Here is a 21,416-nt window from a genome sequence, read left to right on the forward strand (position 1 = left end):
AATAACCAATGACCCCACCGTACTTCCTGGACTGAAATTTTCTGCCTTGAAGAAAAGAACCCACTGGAGGTAACCTGGCCATAGAGAGCACTCACAGCTCCCTGACTCACTCCAGAATCAAAGAGAAGTTAGAGTTCAAAGGCAAAACTGGCACTATCTTCTCGTTCCTGTATTTTCTAATTTTGTCTTTTTTATTAAGAGAATCATAATGTTCTCTATCTACATGACACTCCCCATCTTTAAACATTAACTAATTAATTGACTGAAATGGTATCTCGGGAGCATTTATCATCCATCCCATTAGCCAGCGAGCCAGGCGACTGTCTATAAAACTGCCGCGCACTCAGCGGAGGCCCTGTGTTTCCGCTTCCCTTCCCAGAAACGGCTTTTGTGTAAGTCTGTGTCTGGATGTGGAATGGAAAAAATAAAAGGAGAGGATTTTGCTTCCACCAACCGCTATAAAAATCTACCTCTGGGAGACATGGAATTTCAATTGTGAAATCATCCGTCTTAGAAATTGTCCTGTCCTCCAGGAAAAGAAAAAATAAGTAGTTTAACAGCCATTGCCCTTCAAAACAATTACTAATTATAATGTCTATAAAGAAAAATACCCTTGGTACCATTACTCCTAATAAAGCCAGGCGAATCTACAGAAAGGAATTAGCTGGCATGTCTAAAATCTAACCAGAGAGCTCTTGGGAGTGGGTCGGAAGGGGGGTGTTCCAATTGGTTTATAAGCCCCAATCCAAAGCTTTAGGAGCTTACCACCTGGGGCAAGCCCCTTTCAGCAAATCCAGAAGATTAACACAGGCCTCAAGGAAATCAGGCCAGGACAATTACAGCTGAGAACCCTGGTCTTTTTTCCTGACCTTCCTTTCAGAGACTCCCACCCCATGTTCCCTCCCCACCCCCTTCACCTCCTCCTCAAGCAGTTGCCATGGTGCCTGGGATTCATGCTCTGGGGTTCAACATCACACTCCCCACATAGTCCTCTGAAAAATGCAGAGATGCCTGGGGAAGGGTTACATCACATCCCTACGGCCTTAGAATAAATTGACTATCAGATCCCATCTGATTGGAACAAATGTGCTGTGTGGGAAGAACACTAGAGGAAAGAACTCGAGAAAGGGGGCCCAGACAGGAGACCTTACAGGCAGCACTAAAGGTAGACAAATGAAGAGAGTCAAGTTCTCCATCACTTATGTGCTCTGAAACTTGAGTCAAGCCACTTGAACTCTGATTCTCAGACCTCAGGTCCTCATCTGTAAAATGAGGCAAGGGGCCAGGGTACGGGAAACCTAGTATTGAGGTAGTGTTCAGTTGCAGACAACAGAAACCACTCAGTTACTTTAAGCAGAAAGGAATCAATTACTAGGTGTAAGGTGACTTAGAAAAACCAATGGAAGGGCCAAACAGTTAGACCTTCCATGAACAACTCCCTGCCCCCCAAATCTCCCTGCCTCTACGATGATCAGAAAACGGCCACCACTACTACAAGAAGTCACCAAGTCAAGGAGGCAGTGGCTGAAGAACCACCCCAACTCTGCCATGACCTGCAGCAGCAAGGTGGGTCGCATGATACCTTTCTCCCTTCTAACTCATTTCTGAATTCAAGACTCAGGGAGAATCTGATTTGCAGAACCTAAATCATAGCCAAGATCCTAGCTGCAAGAGAGTCTGGGAAGTGTACTTTTTATATTTCCAGCCTCTGCAGTATAGATGACACAGTCAATAGGCTGGAATGGAAGTTGAAGGAGACCATCTACAAAGTGCACTGCCCACATGTTTCAGAGTTATCGAAAGAATCAAATGAGATGGTATTTATCAAGCATCTCACACAGTGAGAAAATAATGTCTAAGCTAAGACCTGAAGAAGAATAAAAGTTAACCAAGTAAAGAATGGGAGAGAGGTTCAAAGGCTGCATGTTGAGAAACCGGAAGAATACTGGCATGGCTGGAGTATTCTGAGTGAGAAGGAGAATTGGGTGAGAATTACCATGGCTATGCCCCCTAGACAATTATCTGGGAGTAACATTTTCCCTGAGGTTGAAATCAGACATGTTTGGCAATTAACATTTCACAAAAATAACATTTGAAGCAATTTTAGTCTACCTTTCTGCATCTTAGTAGTCTCTTCAGCAAAAGAAAATAATATTAACTTTTCACTGGGTGGCTGTAAGCACTAAATGAGCTAACAAGTATAAGTTGTTAAAAGAGGGCTGGCCACATCTTGAGCAGCAGCAGCAGCAGCAGCAGCAGCAGCAGCATCATCGTTATCCTTGATGTCTAAGCATACCACTCCAGAGAGATACCCCATTTTCATGCCTTCTCAGAAACTCTCTCCAGCCTACACACAGCAGAGGCACCCATGTGACACCCCTGGCCACAGCTGATTGGACAACAATGATACCACCGCCTGAACCTATCAGATTCTTAGACTTGGAAATGTGAAAGGGATACAGAGGCTGAGTTGGTCAGAAGGTGTTAGAAACTAGAACTAAAAGCTTATGAGAAGGACGAGCTAGAGCTCCGGGCAAGTGGAAAGTAATGAAGAGCAAAACTTGAGGTCTGGGTGGCAGATGTGAGTCTGTAGAGAGAAGAATGGAGCAGATGTGGTGAGATAAGCCCCAGAGAGAGAGATGGAGAAAACGGTTGGTTAACAACATTCCAGTCCCATGAGGTCCAGCTGTTACACTGGATTCCCCGAGTACCTTCTGTGTCCTGACAACCAAAATTCCTATTCACCTTAATTTCTTTGAATGAGTTTCTGTTCCTTAAAATTAAACAATCACTGCTGAAGAGACTCTTCACAGGGGAAAGCTGAGACTAATGTTCCTTAAATCAGACCTAAAATGCAACCCCATCTTGGAAACAGGTCACAATGACCACGACCATGTGCCCCACCACCACGGTGAGGCTTTGCACAGGCTGTTGCCTCTGGACAGAAACCTCTTCCAATCACTTTTCCAAAACTATCTCTCACTCACCTTCTAGACAGCTCCTTGAGGATCACTTCCACAGATGGACCCTTGTTGTGATTTCCATAGCTCTCAGAACTTCCCTTTGCAGCATGCAACTCACTTTGTCACCTGTCCAGTGGCTGCCACCCCACCAGATGTTACACCACACATGTTCTTGCCTAGTTTCCTGCTATGTCTCCAAGGCTTGACACAGGGTCAGGCACATAGTAGTAGCAGCTGCTTAATAAACATTCAATGAATGAATGATCAATAGTCTAAAAGGACCAAATTGACTCTGAGCTCTCAAAGTTTTATTTTAACCTACTGGGTGCTCTACCCTGTGCAAGGTGTTGGAGACACAAAGATGAATTAGATGTGATCCCTCTGTTGAGGGTCGCACCGTCTAGGAGAGCACATGGATGTGTAAATCAATACATTTATCGTAATGTAACATGAATATTAGGAGGCATAGAGAGAGGAAGGGAAACACTATCACAGGCATATTAAAATACCTTATCTTGGGTTTGGATGAGAGAGGAGGAAGGGGTGGAGGAGAGGGGTCCTAGTGTCCCCCATACCACCATTCCTCTGAATTTCCCTAGAAAATAAATGTAGTGGACATGTGTTGCTTGGCTGCTCAGCATCTACTCTCCCTTATTCCAGAAATGCCCACACCCCTCAAAAAAAACAAAAAACACACACAAACTTTTCCTTTTGGAGAAACACTTCGCACGCTCTCAGTCCAAGTGTTTTAGATGGGACCAATCTAACATCCTACGCCCACCCCATGTCAGGGTGGGTGTATGTCGCAGGTCTAGCCAATATTCTAGCCCCACTATGAGTGCTTCATGGATGATCATATATAAAGATTAGCCAAATGAGACTCAGTCTCAGGAAACCAATGAGAAAGACACCCCTTTCTCCACTAAAATGGCTGAGCTAGCAGCCTTGAGCTGCCAAAGCCCATCTTATGACCATGATGGGGAAACCTCCCTGAGAATGAAGCTCACAGGAAACATGGCAGGCCCAAGAGGAAAAGGTGCTTCTAATGAACATCTGAGTGCAACTAGATTTATCCTGGATTTCCGATTATGATTCAATAAATTCTACTTTTGTTCTTAGACCAGAATTTCTCCACCTCAGCACCACTGACTTTTTGGCTGGGAGGGCTGCCCTGTGTGTTGTAGGGTGGTTAGCAGCATCCTTGGCTTCTACCCATGAGATGCCAACAGTCACCCCACAGTTGTGACAACCAAAAGTGTCTCCAGTCATTACCAAATGTCCCTTCAGAGGCAAAATCACTTCCCATGGAGGACCACTGGTTCAAACCAGTTTTTAGGGCGTGTAACCAAAAAGAGGCATGACCACATAACCCATCAAATAATTTCCTACCTACTTTCCAGGAATCATTTTCACTCCTACATTTCTTTACTTCTCATGGTACCTGAAACATCTTTCTATGGGCTTTGCTTTCCAAAGCCCATCAGTCTATTTCACATTTTTTTAATATTGGAGTAAATGAAAGTCAGTCAATCAGATCAAGAACAACTTAGATTTCAGTTCCAGCACTACTTTTATAAGCACCAGGTTTGGGTACATCAATTGTACCCTTCCCCCCCTTTAAAAATTTAAACATCTTCCCTCATTTACTTTATTTTAGAATTTTCAGCAGTCAATTTTCTTTTATGCACAGACCTTGCCTTCGATGGGAAACTAATCAATAAGAAATTATTTTTTGCCAGGCTATTTTAAAGTAATGTAACTAGCATATTTCTCTCTCATTCATGGCTTTATTGATTATGAAGTGAAAACAGAAAGATAGAGAGTCCACACTGCATTCCTGAGACCCCATTTCATTAGGCTCCGTCACGCCGGCTTTATCCATCGGAGCCCTTCCTCCCAATGACATTGCTCTGGGGGAGCTCGGGTTTGATCATCAACCTCATATTGTAAATTGAAGCTCACCTAGAGATGAGTTAGTCCCTTAGAGTGGGGGGTAGCAGGGTGGTAATTAATAGCAAACCTCGGGCAGATGAGCTGCATCCACTAATTCTAGCTGAATTTTTTATTTCATTTTGGTTTTTGCCAGTTATTACTCTTATGGCAATGCTGCCCGCCTTTTGGCTCCCAAACTGGAATATACCTTTCAGGAAAATATCACACTGCCCCGATGGGGTGGCTCGGTTGGTTAGAGCCCTGTCCCATACACCAAAAGGTTGTGGGTTCAATTCCCAGTCAGGGCACATATGGGAGGCAACCAACTGATGTCCCTCTCTCACATAGATGTTTCTCTCTCTCTCCCTCCCCTCCCTCTCTCTCCCTCCCCCTCCTTTCCTATTTCTCTAAAATCACCTCGGGAGGATTTTAAAAAAAGAAAAGGACACCTTGTGTTGAATAAGAAAATCAAAATGAAAATGGAATTTCAAGAGGACAACAGCTACCATCTTTTCAATTGTCTTTTTAAAACACATGCAGGAAAGCTTTCAATGCACAGGCACAGTCAGACATGCAGATTCGTTTCATAGATGCACTTGTGTGTCTGAAAACAGACATAATGCCTGTGAAGATGCAGAGAGAAAGATGGACAGCCAGTGCCCTTCATCCCATGCACACGGTAGGTACTAGGTGGCTGGTGACCTGACTTGGTTTCTCAGAGTGAGGGAGGGGGAAGAGAGTCTGCTACTGGGAGTATTAGCAATTGTAAAAATGTACTGATCCTTTATCAGAGGGAGAGAAATCCATCTGTTTGGGGGCAGTAGCTTGACTATGGCAAGTCACCGATGGAAGGCACATGCCTGGGTCAGCAAGACATGAGAGCACACTGACTACACCCCTCAGAGCACTACACCCTTTCAGCCATGAGACTAAGAACTCCCGTCAAGTGAAACCAGCAGCAAATGGGCCTCCCTGGATGTCTGCACATCACAGAACTCCACTCCCTGGCTATGTACAACCCTCCATGCCAATGTTATTACAGCAAACGCGGGCATAGAGTAACTTCATGCTGATAGCCAGACAGCAGTAACACAGAGAGGTCAGGATACTCAACACCCAATTAATCACAATGTTTTACTTTGTGCAGACGAAGAAAGAATAGGATTGAACAATACATAATCTAGCCAACTCCATGCTGAAAGCAAACAAGGGATAGAGGTTGGGAGGGATTTGACCATTTATTCTTTCAACAAAATGATCGGGCTCCTATTCTGCACCCAGCACTGTCCTAGGCTTTCGGACTATAAACGAAACATAGATGCCTGCACTTGGGTGGGGGCTGTAGCAGGCAAGGATGAAATCTTGAGTGTATGGTTCAGGGCTGTGGATCAAAGGGATTGCATTAGCCTGAACACTTCCTAGATCCTACACGCCGATAACAACCCCACTGACTTGGGAAGAAGTGAGTGTAAAGAAAGAAACAAAATGTTTCCTGCACCCGCGTGTTCTCCTCTATCTTACCTGCCATGGAAGCAAGCTCCCAGCTCCAGGACAGGAGGTGGGGAAGCAGGAGGGGGAGTGGCAGCAGTGTGAGCCAGCCTGAGCTGTGGCCAATGTTGCAATTCTCTGTTTAGATAACACCCATCCTTGGCTGCTATCAATGAAGTTGGAGCCTCCATGAAGCCGTTAGGATTAGTTCATAGGAGAGTCTGCAAGCCTTAAGAACTAACTCACGTTGAGTCTGCTCTGCCCATCCCTTCCCAAATATCCTATCTCATTTCATTTTCACAGCGATCGGATGAGGCATTGTGCCTCCATCTCACAGATGAAGAAACTGATGATGAGAGAGTAAGTGACTTGCATTGGGTCTGGCTGACTCCAAAGTCTATGTCCTTTCTGTGTTGCTATGCTGCCCACTTCACTCAATACAACCCACTCATTAGTATGTGAGTGTTAACCTGAGTCTAGCTGGCTCTGTGCCCATCCCCAGGAAGACACTGTACGGGTATGGAACGAAGGTGTGCAGTCTTTGCTCTCCTGGGACTAACAGTTGAGGAGACAAAGGGGGAAAAAAATGCCCATTCAATTTTCAGCAAACAACACCATGTGCTACCACACCCACCTTATCCTGTACAAATCCCTAGGGGACCCCGAATGTGCTATGCCTTTGCACAAGCCTGCAGTGCCTTCTTCTTCCTCCTCCCTCCTTCCACCAAGATCCTCTTCATCCCCCAAGAGTCAGCTCCTTTAGGAAGGTCCCTTAAACCCCCAGGCTGATCAGTTGCTTCTCTTCTATGTACCCCAACCTCCGAGTGTTTACCTCCACCAGGAAACTTATAATATCCCTAAGAAAGGGAATATCAGTGAGAACTTCAGGGGTCAGGGAACCCAGTGGAGAAGAGCCTGAGATGGGGAGATGGAAAAAGAGAAAGGGAGTGAAGGATGTATGCTGTGGTCCAAGGGAGGACCGTCTGTGAGTGGAAACTGATAGCCAGACAGCAGTAACACAGAGAGGTCAGGATACTCAACACCCAATTAATCACAATGTTCTACTTTCACTTATTTTCTCTAGGAGCTCCCACCTCCGGAAGCATAGCTGATCACCACAGGAATGAGGTAGGTAGTAGATACAGTCATCCCCATCTGATGAAAGAAGGAACTAAGACACTCTGAGAGGTTTGGAGAGCTGCTCAAGGTCACGCAACATAAAGCCCCCCAGGCAGCAGCCCCCAGTGGTTAAGATCACAACCTCCGGTGTCAGGCCAAAAACAGCTCTCAGCTTCCTGGCCCGTGACCTTAAGAGACTAAACTTTTCCCTAAGACTCAGCTTCTCCATCTATAATATGGGATGAAAACTCTCCACTTCATAGAGTTGTTGGAACCATCAAATGATGATAGACCTTAGTCAGCCTGTGACATTTGTGACCACGACTTTATCCCACCCATCACTGCTGCTTTTGTTTCGTCTGAGTCGTCTGCAAAGCCACGTGTGTGGAACTGGTCCCAGTTCTCCGGGAACATCAAGGTTTCCTCTACAAACCTGCTGGACAAGACGACTTTGGACCCCAAGTTTCTGAGCTCTTGTCCAAATGCAGATCCTCTTTCTCACGAAGCCAACTTCGCTTTTCCTTTCTAAGCTGTCAGGAAATGAAGGCCAGGGGCTGGCTTCACAGAATGGTTTGGGAAATAATTAGTTTGCCTTCCACAAAGGCCAAAGTTCACTGCTGAGATATTTAAAACTCCGCTGATGGCTTAAAATAAATATCACAATGGAGATGTCAAAATAGCAGTGTGTTCTAACACATGACATTTGGGGGTGGGGGGGAAGCAAAAAATGTTAATGGATTTACCAAAATAATCTCAAGGTAAGACCTTTGAGGTTGGATACCTTAGAAATGTCACATTGTTTCAATTTTCTTTTTGGTTCTTTGTAAGTTTGTTTTCCTCCTTTGAGGGCACTGAAAGGTTTGTCATGAAAAAGAACCAAGAAGTTTCCTCAAAAAGAAAAAACTAAGCATAATTGTATTTTTTAAATCAATGATAACAATTTTCAAATTTTGTCTTTTTTTAAAATCAATCATAACAATTTTCCATGTTTAAATCCGTTCTAATAATTGTTTCTTTAAGAGCTTAATGCAATTCCCAAATGCAAATAACTGACTCCTCCAAATGAAAGATGTAGTGAGTACCCAAGGGAAGCCATGTTCTGGGCTGGGTATTTTAAATATTTCTTTCATCTTAATCCTCACAGACGCTCAGTGAGGCAGGCAATGGAGACCTCAGCTACTTGCCCAGGAACATGGGGCCAATGAAGTGCACAGTCAGGATTGAGCCTAAGTCTTTCCTCCTTCCTCCATGCTCTTTCCGGCATATTCCCAGATCCCTCCACTCCATCCCAACCTATGAGAGTTAACACCTAACATGATCAGGAAAGGCAACAAATGCAACCTTATACACTGGAACGCATGGCCAGTATAAAGCAACAAAGACTAAATGTCAAATGCAAGCAGTTCTAATACATACCCATAAACTCAAGAATATGTCCTCTTTTCCTGGCCTGCCTCAGAGCCTTCTTCCTCATCTCCAGCACTTCACACCTTGCACTCCATGCTTTGTTGAACACCAAATCACATATATGGCCCAGAATTACCCAAGCCTCCTGTCACTATGCCTTTGCAGATGCTGTTCCTTTTTCCACATGCTCTTCCTTCACAATACACTTAGAAAACTCCTATTCACGCATCAAAACCCTGCTGAAACATAATCTTTTGGAAGAAGTCTTTTTCTCTCTCCCACTCGTACACCCAATGGAACTCATCAGTTTCTTCTCAGTCCTTTCCCTATACCAGCTACATGCTTTCTTTTTGTAATTAGCACAGTGTTTGGGTTTTTCTTCTTTTGGTTGGTTGGTTGGTTGGTTCATTGGTTTGGCCAACAAATCTGTTCCCCTCACCAGAGTGACTTTTGTGCAGGCAGGAGCTATGCCTTAATCCACTCTATATCCCCCATGCCCAGGCTCCGTGTCTGAGTCAAAACAAGCATTTAATTGAATTGAATGGAAATTGAAAATGAAAACAAATATCATGGAGAACCAGAAGAAAGGGAAGCAAGCGCTAATGTTGTGAAAGTCTATTACAGAGCAATCAACCAGACCATGTTTTCCTAATACAGATTACAGAACTGGCGCAGAGACAGACGGGGAAGCAGTGGGGACTCTGACTCTCCGGACATCTGCTGGGCGTCTCATCTGATCAAGCCTCGCCTTGCCGTGCTGACGATTTCATCTTTCAGAACTCAGAGGAAACGGCCAGGGAAATGGTTGCTTGGCACCAAGTCCTGGCAACAAGGAAACACTGGTTGATGAGAAAGTGGTGGAATCTTTGGGAGAAAAAAATCAAGCATGTAAGCTTAGAGTTAATCACAGCGCAGAAAAGGGGGAAAGCACGCATTAAACACCTACTGGATACCGCCTACTTTACATGTGCTACTACATTTAATTCTCACAACAACCCTAGAAAGTGGGTATAAGTCGCTTCTATTTAAAGAACAGGAAAAAAGGAAAAACAGAAAATGGAGAAAGGTTAAAGTCACTTGCCCAAGGTCATATAACACATGTCTGTCTGCCTGCAAATCGCAAGTATTGACCTCACACTAAGCTGCTGAGCAACAATCAGGGCATTGCCTGACTGGCCACCTGGACTTGAAGAAAAAGGGTGTCAGTCTGTATAGCCTAGATAATGCTACAGTAACAACACACACACCCCAAAATCACAGAACTGTGACACAACAGAAGTCATTTCTTCGAAGCCGGGCAGCTTTCTAGGGTAGCATCTGCTGTTTTTTGTGTGGTGGCCCAGCACTCATGGGATTCAGGGACCCTCCATCTCAGCAGGGTTTGCCTCAGTTGGAAAGGACCTCACACCAGGGCTTCCTTCCCCAGTGCCTAGAAGTAGCACACGTCACTTCCATTCACATGACCCAACCCAATGCCTAAGGGGCACAGAATACAATTCTCCACCGGGAAGGAGGAAGAACCAGAGAGGACCAGACACCAAAAGTCCCTATGGCAGCAGCCTCTGTCAAGTTGAGAAGGAAAGCTGCCTTGCACAGCAATGGACACCTGACGAATCCTGCCTCTGTGTGCTCCCAAGAGAGAGGAGAGAACACGAAAACAAAACTTAATAACTACATAGCAGTTCTCAAAAGGAGAGAGAGGGCACACTCTTGACAGGAGAAACTGATTATGAAAGATGATTTCACAACCAAGACTCACCAAGCATGTGGGTAAGCTCGGTGCCCTATGAACAAGGTCCCATGGCCACAACTCCAGAAGAAATTAAATTGAAAAATGAAAGGGGGTATTTATAACATAACTAGAGGCCCGGTGCATGAATTTGTGCATGGGTGGGGTCCAGCCAGTGAGCCCCACCCCCATAAGGGGGGGGGCAATTCGAGGGGCGGCTGGTTGCAGGCAGTTGGCCAGCTGGCCCCGCCTCCTGGTCAAACTCCCGGTCAAGGGGACAATTTTCATATTAGCCTTTTATTATATAGGATACTGTGGACTGAGTGGCCTGCACAATAGGAATTTATTTCTCACAGTTCTGGGCTGGAAGTCCAAGATTCTTGGTGTGCCAGCTTGGTCCGTTTCTGGTGAGAGCCCCCTTCCTCGTTCACAGACAGCAATCAAGCAGAGCATGTGTTCCTAATACAGACCACAGCCTTCTTGCTGTGTCCTCACAAGGTGGAGACAGAAAGCTCTGGTCTCCTCCTCTTCTTATAAGACCACTGATCCCACAAGGAGGCTCCGTACTCATAACCTCATCTAAACCTGATCACCTCACCAAGGGCTCACCTCCTAATACCACCCATGGCAGGTTAGCACTTCAGTGTATGCATTTGGAGGGATCACACACATGCAGTCCATAACAGGGAGGCCCAGAGAACCTGTGTCTGCTCAGTCCACGTTTACCATTCCCAATGAGAAGGAGGATGAGGCATCAACAGCAACTGACAGGAATGTGCAAGAGCTTCCTAGATGCTCATATTTGAAAAGCTATGAGCAAAAGCTGCACCATGGGACACAAGTAAGTGTGCCTCTGGAAATGCATGCAAGGTAGCAAGACAGAAAAAGTGCTGAGCCTTTGCCACTGGGGGAAGGGATGTTCTCCATTTACACTAGAATCCAGTTCATATAATTCTGTATCATTAATAATATGAAAGCATGTGTACTGAGCTCTATCAAGATTCTTACTCTCAGAAGCAATAGTTTGCAGTTATATCTGAATTCCTTGGACAATTTCTGATTACTTTTGGGACAAAGTGACAAAACATGAGGGCCATTATAACACCAGATTTTATTTGGATGAAAATATCAAAATACCTAGAGGCAAGAGAGTAAGTATCCAGGTACAAATATCTAGACGTACATCCTCCATTTCCTTCAGGGGAAGGGCCTCACATACACCGAGCCCTTTCACAGTACCAGGCCCAATCATGAGCAACTGAAATATCTTATCCATTTCATGTCCACAGTAAGGGTTATGACAAGGTACTATTAAGTTCTATTAGCTCCATTTTTCAGATAAGAAAACTGAAGTTCAGAGAGGTTAATTTCATTGCCTAAGTCCACAAATTTAGCAAGGAGAACTTGAAGTCAGAGCCATGCCTGCCTAACTCTAAAGACTGTGCGTTTTTCACTACAAGGGATGGAAATTGGGGAAAACAAGCTACTAAAAAAAATGGGAATACTGGTAGACTCTCTCCTTTATGATTCTTGAAGGAGCTTCTCTGAAGCTACCAAAGCCAGGCATGGTGGTGATGTGCTAGGTCCACATAGGTCCTCTGCCCCATCTGATAATTGATTACTGCCCCCAGTAGACCCAACTCATTGATAGCCTTTAATTAAATCCATTCATCCACAATTACCACCTGAGCTCCATGAGCCAACAAAAGAAGGAATCTGTTCACCCAACTGACCTTGAATCAGGCTCACCCTTGATCTCAATGCTCATCCAGATGGAAAAAAGTCTTCCAGGCCGTCATTGGAAAACTGAGGACTGCCCCCCGCCCCCAAAGCTGGCAAGTTGGTATCACATGAGATGGCTTTTGGAAAGCCATCAAGTTAATATCACATGAGATGAATGGAAGCAGATGGCAGGTAAAGTACCTGGAACAGCTAAAGATACACTGGACCAATGTAGCAACTTGTATTTCCCACATTACTCCAAACAGCAGCATCCTCTCAACCTGATTACCTCATGAGTCAAAGCACCTCTTGCAAAGCTCCATATGCTCAACCTTGACTTTTAAATGAGTAGAAACCTAGGAGACAAAAAAAGTGATGAAGAGTCTTGGCTCAGAGTCAGCCAGACCTGGGTATGCATTCCAAATCCACCGCACGCCAGCTGTATGTAGGACGTAAGCCGTTAACATTTCCACACCTGAGTTTCTCCCTCTCTGGACAAGGAATAAACAGAGCATATTCCTGCCATCCTGTTGTGAGTGCTAAGTGAAGAAATACAGGTCACATCCTTGACACAGGACCCAGCACACAGTAAACACTCAATAAATGTTGGCTATTGTTCCTAAGGAAGAAAACGGTTAGCTAGTCTACACATTTTATAGGTCAGCATCAGTACTGAAAATAACTTTCTGCCATACCCTGAATCTTCCTGTCTTGATTGGTGAGCTTATGATTCTTGAATTTCAAACATCTCTTAATTAGTTATTTGGAGGGAGAGGTCTGTGGGTAATTAATGACCCCAGGATGCCTTTCTCTGAACCCTGCTTGACTCATGTTCTTCCTGGGGAAATCTCATCCACATTATGATTTACTCATCCCCTCAACAAACACTTATTAACCTTCTAATAATCACCAATTACTATGCTCTCTATATGGAACTAGGCACCTTGTATCCCACTCAGCTCCACTTAGATGCCCAGGTGCCTAAACTCAAAGGGTCCAAAACTCGACTTTCCATATTTCAAAACATGTTCTCCCCCTGCCTCCTTTCTTGGTCAATGGCTCTGCCATACTGGAATCACCCCGGACTTCCTCCCCCTCCCTTCTTCTGCACATCCAATTGATGCCCCGTTTTGGGGGACTGAGGGCTGTGCTTCTCCCTTCCCATTTTTCCACCTTCACGGCTGATTCCCACTCATCCCCAGCAGCTTCCACCATGGCCACACTTCCTCCGGCTTCCCCCAGTACAGCCCCCACATGCAGAACCAAGTCATCTGAAACATGACTGTGAATCTGCCACTTTCCTCTGTAAAAACCTTCAAGGATTCACAAAACCTCCAAAATAAAGTCTGCTCCTTAGTCAGGAAGGCCCATCAGGATCTAGCCCTGCCTACTGACCCAGCCCCCTCTCTGGCCATTTCTCACACAAGCCCCTTCCCTTCAGATGCAGCAACCTACTGGCCATCCCCCCGGTGTGCCCTCGCACTCCTCCAAGCCTCTGAATGTGCTGCTGCTTGTCTCACAATTCCCTTCCCACTCCTTGGCTGCCGAGCTGACACCTAGTCATCCTCCTTCATGAGTTCAAATCCCCCTCCTGGCCTTTTCTGATGCCCCACCACCACCACCCCGCGCCCCCCGTCCGCCCCGACCTTCTTCTGTGCTCCCTCTGACATTTTCCTCCTATCATAAGTAGGACACGGTCTTGTGATTTGTTTTTGTTGTTTTTTTCTTCTTTCTTATCCCTCCAAAACCAGATGGTCATCTCTTTGAGGATAGAAATCCTGTCTGATTTATGTATTTCCAATGTCATACATGTTTTTAAGATAAAAGTCAAGACAAAAATAAAGTTTTTGCAACTGTGCTGATACCAGAAATTTCTGAAAGTAAATGTTTTATGAATATCAGGGGAATCATTATAATAATAATAATGACAACAACTATTTCTAAGTGCTTAGTCTGACTAAACACTTTATAGGCATAGCTCATTTAATCCTTTTAACTGCTCTATAAGGAGGTACTATTTTTGTTCTCTCATTTTGGGGGAGGGGGATAAAAGAGCACACACTCACACACACACACTCACACACACACATACACACACTCAAACACACACACACACACACACTCACAGGGCTTTGGAGTCCGAAAGACACAGTCCTAATGTGGTCCTGTCATTTCCCTTCTATATGCCCTCCTGGCAGCTCACCTTACTCCACTTGTGTTCTTATCTCTGGGATGAGGATTTATTATGATAATTAAAAAATACTATTTATAAGATGATTGGCTCATTATAGATGCTCAATGTTAATGCCTCTTTCCACAAACAATGACCCCTGGCAACTTGTCCAAATTCTGACTCCTTAGAAATATTATTAAATTCTTAGAAGTAGAGCTCTGGTTGGCTGGCTCCGCCCTGGCTTACCAATAGACCAGCTTTGAGCCTCTCTCATCCTCACCACCACCCCTCCACAGCCCTCACCAACACTAGCTTCATGGATAAGGTGGGACTTAGGGCAAGTGACCCGGGATGGGGCTAGAGCGAGCATAACTCCTATACAGTTTACTTGATAATTTTTAAAAAGCGGAAAGCTTAGCAGTTTGGCTTTGGGTTGTGAAGCACATGAGAAAGCGCTTTCATGTGTATTTCTGTCAACCATAGCGGGAAGACCACGTCCACTGTCAAGGATGCAGGTGTGGAAGCACCTGACAGAGTGGGAATTTGCCACGATAGGATTTAAAGGGCAGCCTGTTGGCCTGGTGATACTGAGGCTGTCTTCCCATCAGCTCTGCCTCCCCCCTCCTGCCACCCTCCCCTTCTCTCACCCGGAATACATTGACATTTCAAAATGTATTGACTACAGGAGCAGACTTGGTTTGGTCAGGGGAGCGGGGAGAAATGGATTAATTCTATTATTTGTGGGAGGGGGGGGGAAATAAACAAGGGTGCTTTTGTTTGGAGGACAAAACCAAAATTATTGGTTGAATGGGACTGAATTAAGCACTTAAAGTTCAGTCTTTCCAGAGTGCTGACAATGCAGGTGGTGATCAATACGGAAACAATCTGCACCGTGGGGAACCCGGCCGGTTATTAACAACTAATTATGCCAAGTGTTCTGCAGGATTCGGCTGTTCTCTGAAAGGCTGTGATACAGCAGGACTCGTCAGCAATGTCGGGGCCAGGAAGCGATTCGGTTCCCAGAACAGCAAGCCCACAGCTGGGCTCAAGGAACTCCCAGAGACCTCTGCTCCGTGGAGCCCACTTCACAGTCTGCCACTCACGAAGCAGGGGAGGGGCAGCCCACACATTTTTATCTGCATTTTCAAGTATGACTTACCAGCAGCCAGACTGATACTGCACCAGGAGCATCAGCAAAGCCACACCAGCTGTTAAATAAATGAAATCTTCCCATAGTAGTTGGTCAACAGCCACCCCTCATGAACTAAGAACTGAAGAGTCGACACCTGGCATAGGAAGAGGTCTCCAGAACATGCCTCAGGATCCATTCTGATGAGTCAGTGCTCATGCCCTACAGGTGGTCAAATACTCTGAGTATGACCCTGACTACAGACAATGGCTTTCAGCCCCTCACCAGCAGCTAGTCTACACACCCAGATACCTTCCTTAGAGGGAGAGGGTACTTAGTGAAAATAAATAAAATCACACACAAAATATATGTACATTTATACATACATACATATACACACATATATAGCTGTGTATACATATATAGTTATAGATAGCTACATATATAGTTACATATAATTATGCACATATTATGTATAGTTTTATATATTCAGATAGATATATAGTTTATTTAAACTTGGTGTGTTTTGGAGATATTTCCATGTTACACAAATAAGTTTATCTCATCTGTTAACAGCTGCATGGCACTCAATCATATGGGTGTACCATCACTTAGCCACTCCCTTATGGATGGATATTTAGGTCACTCCTACTTTTTCACTAGTATAAACAATGCTGTAATAAACATCCTGAGCATATGTCTTTCCAAATACATTGAACATTTCCGTACGGTAGATTCCAAGACATGGAATTGCTGGATCGATGAAAATGTGCCTTCCTAAAGTTGACAGATGTGCCAAACTCTTTATACATTCTTTTATATGCAAATGACAGCAGCACCTGCCCCTTTTACCTGGATGGCTCTGCAGGAGTCAGCCCCCCTCAAAGTGCTCTCTGGTCTAGGAGAAGAGCCTGGTTGTACTGTGATGTGTTCATCTGCATTTAAAAGTCAGAGTCTACCAAGCGTGTTCTCATCTGCGCTGGCACACGTTTGCCCACAAAGAGGCAGAGGGACTCCTCACTGCCATTTCTAGCCAACAGATTATTCCAGGTGCCCCCAAAGCCTCCACTCGGCTGGGCTGGGCTGTCTGAGAATAGCAAACAGCAAGTTTGCCTGCAGAGCCTGGGAGAATGACACTCTCGCCAACCCAGTGTCACCACCTGTCACCCAGGTCCTGAAGCTGCTCCGCTTGTCTCTAGAGCCATAGGCAGTTCCTTTGAGAGTTCTTCCAACTCTGGCCACACCTTGCCTGGGATGTTACCAAGCAGCTGTTGAAAAGTCTGTGGCCCTCAGACCCAGCGCAGAGGGCTAAGTGGAAAACAGATGCTAGTCCACCCTCCCTCCCTCCCACCTTCCGGTAGCAAAACCTTCTGGGCCTGGGAGGGGGCAGAGGAGGGAGAAGTACTGTCCACGGTACAAGTGTCTAGGCCCCAGCTCGGTCTGCCAAAATGCCACGCTACACAAGCAATTTTATTCATGCCACAAAGGACTTGAGGGAGCTTTTGAGAAGGGGCATAACACAATAAAATTGGAAAATGTAATTAAAAGACAAAACCGGGGAAAATATATATACGGGACAGGACATAAAGGCCAAGGGGAAATGCATCTATGCAATCCACTAGGTTTTGCACAATTTTTAAGCATGGGAACTCCAGCTGGGCTCCAAGCTCCCTGGTGATCAAAGGGGGGAAAAAGGGAGTATGGGGAGATTTGAGTTATTATTCAGCCCAGCCAGCATAGCTCAGTGGTTGAGTGTCGACCTATGAACCAGGAGTCATGGTTCTATTCCCAGTCAGGGCACATGCCCAGGTTGCAGGTTTGATGCCCAGTGTGGGTTGTGCAGGAGGCAGCCGATTGATGATTCTCTCATCATTGATGTTTCTATCTCTCTCTCCCTCTCCCTTCCTCTTTGAAATCAATAAAAATAATTTTTAAGTTAGTATCCAGATTCACCATGTGCATGAAGAAAATTCCCACATTTAGACTTTAAGAATAACGGCAAAGAGGAAAATAGGATATAAAGATGACACAATTCTCAATTTCTCAGAACAGTTCTGTTTCTCCTTTGAACACGGGTCCCAGCAGCTGACCACCAGAGCGCCCCTCCACCCAGCCTGGCAAGACCTTTCTGAGCTGACCTGAGGCTCCCTGCTCTTTCTTAAGCCTCCCCCACCCCCCTCCTACTCCTCTTAGCTGCTTCCTGCCCATCCCCCCATGGGGTGCAGCCAAGATCCTCCCACACAACCCTCCAAGGTCCCCGCTCTCTAGGGAACACAGCCCTTCTCCTCCCTGGGCACCTAGACAACCAGGTGTGTTTCAGGAGGATATGGGAGGAGGATGTTCTATTTTTTCTACACCAGAGACCACAATTAGCATTTTCATTCCCCCACACCTTTTTTACTTGGTAACTGTTAAATATTAGAAAATATATGAAAATCCAGATCTGCCACTTTTTACAAATCAGGCCAAAAAAAAAAAAATTTAAGTAGGTAATATGGCATCTCCTCTTAGCTGGAGCTGAGAGCCAGCTGCCTCCTTACACAGAGAAAGGCACCTCCAATCTGCCACAGTCCTCACCCTCTATTGTTTACACCCAACTCACTTCCCTCATCATGTTCACAAAACCCAGGCTAGGCAACAAATACTTAAACTTAAAAAAGGAGAGAGAGAGAGAAGGAGAATGGAGTGAGCAAAACTGGCCCGAAAGACCTGAATTCGGACCCATGGCTTAACCATCCATCTTCTAGAATCTAGATTCACAAAGTGAGGGGTCAGACACTGAGAGAGAAGTTCTTCCCACCTCTAACAACATTCCTTCTTCTGACAGGCAGGGGCCCTACTGCCCAGGATGGGGGAATTTGCTGACATCTTCAGACCACGGCCATTGTGATGAAGGGGTCAAGAGAGGGGCCCTGTGCGAGGGGGTCATGTCACTTTATTTTCTGCTTGAGCTGTCTCACCTGCCAGTGCCCTTCACTGCCCCAACCCCGGGGTTTTGCCACAGCATATTAGGCTCAGGTAGCCGCAAAGATGAACTGCGGATGCAGAGTCAATAGATTAGTTTTACAAGCAGAAACACAAACAAAACAAAGGCCAAAAAAATTTTATTTTAATCTCTTGCTCTCCTTACGATAAATTGTATGAAACCAGTAGCCTGTTTATCAGAGGCTGGAGCCCAGGTGTGTCCCGGAAGCCAAGCCTCGAGCGCCATCTAGGTGCAGAGGACGGCACTGCAGGCGCTGATCCTTGAGCTGTTCCTCCCAACTCCAGCAGACCCTTCCCTTCCTTAATCCCTTCTCAGGCTGCCTGAAGGTAGCAGTGGAAGCGATATGCTATAGTGGGGGGCCAGGGGCTTTGCAATCACACCCTGTCACTTCATTACCTGTGCGCTCTTGGGCAATCTGTTTACTTCTCTGCAAAGTGGGGACGATCATGCCACCTTACTGGGTGATTGGAACACTAAGAAAAACTACGTAATCTGGCATATAACATGGAGTCCATAAACTTTCCCCACTGCACCGAAAATTTACTCAGCCACAGACAAATAACTCCCCGGGGTTTGTTTCGTTCGTCTGTAAACCGGGGATGGGACCCTGGGAGGGCGATTGGAAGCGGACAGAACATAACCAATATATACAACTCCTGGCTCACACCGAGTGCTCAGCCGTTAATAAGGGGAAGGGAAGGAACTGTAAATCTGGCCCTGATCAGTTACAGGCACTGAGGTTATACAAACACACGAGACAGTTATAAAGATAAATAAGACAGTCCTGTAGCGAGAGAGCCAAATGTAAATAATAATCCAAGGTCATAAATTAGATGTATAAACAGAGTGCATGTCGATACGGATCTCCAGGCTACATCAATTACCTCACCTACTTCTCATACACACCCTGCAACCAAGGATTGTCACCCCAACTCAGTGATGAGCCAGGGGCAGCTCAGGGAGGGTGAGGGGACGTAGCCTGGACTTATGCTGTTCATGTCCTCACCTCCTCTTTGCTTCTAGTTTATATCTGACCGGTTCCCCAAAATAGATTCCCCATCTCTGCCACTGAAGCAGAAAAAGCTTGAAATCGGACTCTTGCTTCCCTCTCTCCCCTCCCCTGCCCCAGTACTCTATGGGCCTGAAGTCTGGGCTATTCCAATTCTCCATGTCTCTCCCACACACCCCCCTCTTTATGTCTCCACTCTCTCCAGTTAGACCCCCCCTCACTCCACCCCTGCAGACGCCAGGGCTCCCTCTTTGTCAGCTCTTCTCCCTCCAGTCCCTCCCGCAGTGGCTCCCAGGAGGATCTCAGCAAGTCTAGTTGCAAGTCTAACCTCTCTAGGCTGCTCACCTTCCCGCAGGAAGCTTTTCCAACTACACTGCCCACAAGCATCTCTGCTTTCCCTCAACACAGACAGGTGGCTGACAACTCTGCCTGCACATTAAAATAACCTGGGGAAGCTTACACATCATTCAACAGCAAGCACATGACGCATTAGCCATCAGAAAAATGCAAATCCAAACCACGTTGAGATACCACTTCACACCCACTAGAATAGATATGGAGTAATTGGAACCCTCTACTTTGGAAAACAAAGCTGGCAGTTCCTCAAAAGATTAAGCATCGAGTTAACCATATGACATATCAATTCCATTATGTAAAATATCCATGTAAACACTATACACATGCTAGGCTACCGTAGCTCAGTGGTTGAGCATTGACCTATGAACCAGGTCAAATTTTGATTCCCAGGCAGGGCACATGCCCTGATTGCCGGCTCAATCCCCAGTAGGGGGCATGCAGGAGGCAGCCGATGAATGATTCTCTCTCATCATTGATGTTTCTCTCTCTCTCTTTCCCTCTCTCTCTTCCTCTTTCTGAAATCAATAAAAACATATTTAAAAAAAAAAAACTATATACAGCCCTGGATGGTGTGTCTGAATTGGTTGCGCATCATCCCGTGAACCCAAAGGTCACTGTTTCAATTCCCGGCCAGGACATGTGCCCAGGTTACTGGCTCTATCCCTGGTTGGGGTGCAAGCAGGAGACAGCAGGTCAATGTTTCTCTCTCTCTCTCTCTCTCTCTCTCTCTCTCTCTCTCTCTCTCTCTCTCTTCCTTCTCTCTCTAAAATCAATTTTTAAAACAAAAATTTAAAAAACTATATACAGATGTTCTTAACAGCATGATTCATAATGCCCAATCCTCCTCCATTAAAATCCCTGGGGGTGGGGCCCAGGAATCTGCCAGCATGTGTAACACGTGTTCTTTATGAGACATCCTGAAGGTTGAAAAGCACTGACCTACAGAATCTAATTCATCCAAGGTCTGGGTCACAGTCAACGAGACTTTACAGCCTGGATCTGTGGCATCTCTGATTCATTTTTCCCCATTCCTGCACCAACACCTGCTGCTCCAGGCAACAGAAATGACCTCTCCCTTCACCTTCATTTGGGTCCTCCAACTCGCCTCCGGTAGCAAGCCATCCCAGGCTCCCAACCTCCTACAACTGCACTTACTATAACCCAGTGGTTTTCAACCAGGGGTAATTGTGCTCCCCAGGGAACACTTGGCAAATCTGAAGCTATTTTTAATGGTCACAGCTGGGGTTAGGTGAGACTACTGTCTAGTACAGCAGTTCTCAACCTGTGGGTCGCGATCCCTTTGTTGGTCGAACGACCCTTTCACAGGGGTCGCCTAAGACCATCCTGCATATCAGATATTTACATTACAATTCATAAAGTAGCAACATTACAATTATGAAGT

The 21,416-nt window shown here is 45.6% G+C and overlaps 1 pseudogene; it reads left to right on the top strand.

Moving 5' to 3' along the window:
• The first annotated feature begins 1,467 nt into the window (after nucleotides 1-1,467).
• LOC118656546 overlaps nucleotides 1,468-21,416 on the top strand; it is a 31,639-nt pseudogene continuing 11,690 nt past the window's right edge.

The sequence above is a fragment of the Myotis myotis genome, unplaced genomic scaffold (assembly GCF_014108235.1).
Source record: "Myotis myotis isolate mMyoMyo1 unplaced genomic scaffold, mMyoMyo1.p scaffold_m19_p_5, whole genome shotgun sequence".
Classification (NCBI taxonomy): Eukaryota; Metazoa; Chordata; class Mammalia; order Chiroptera; family Vespertilionidae; genus Myotis; species Myotis myotis.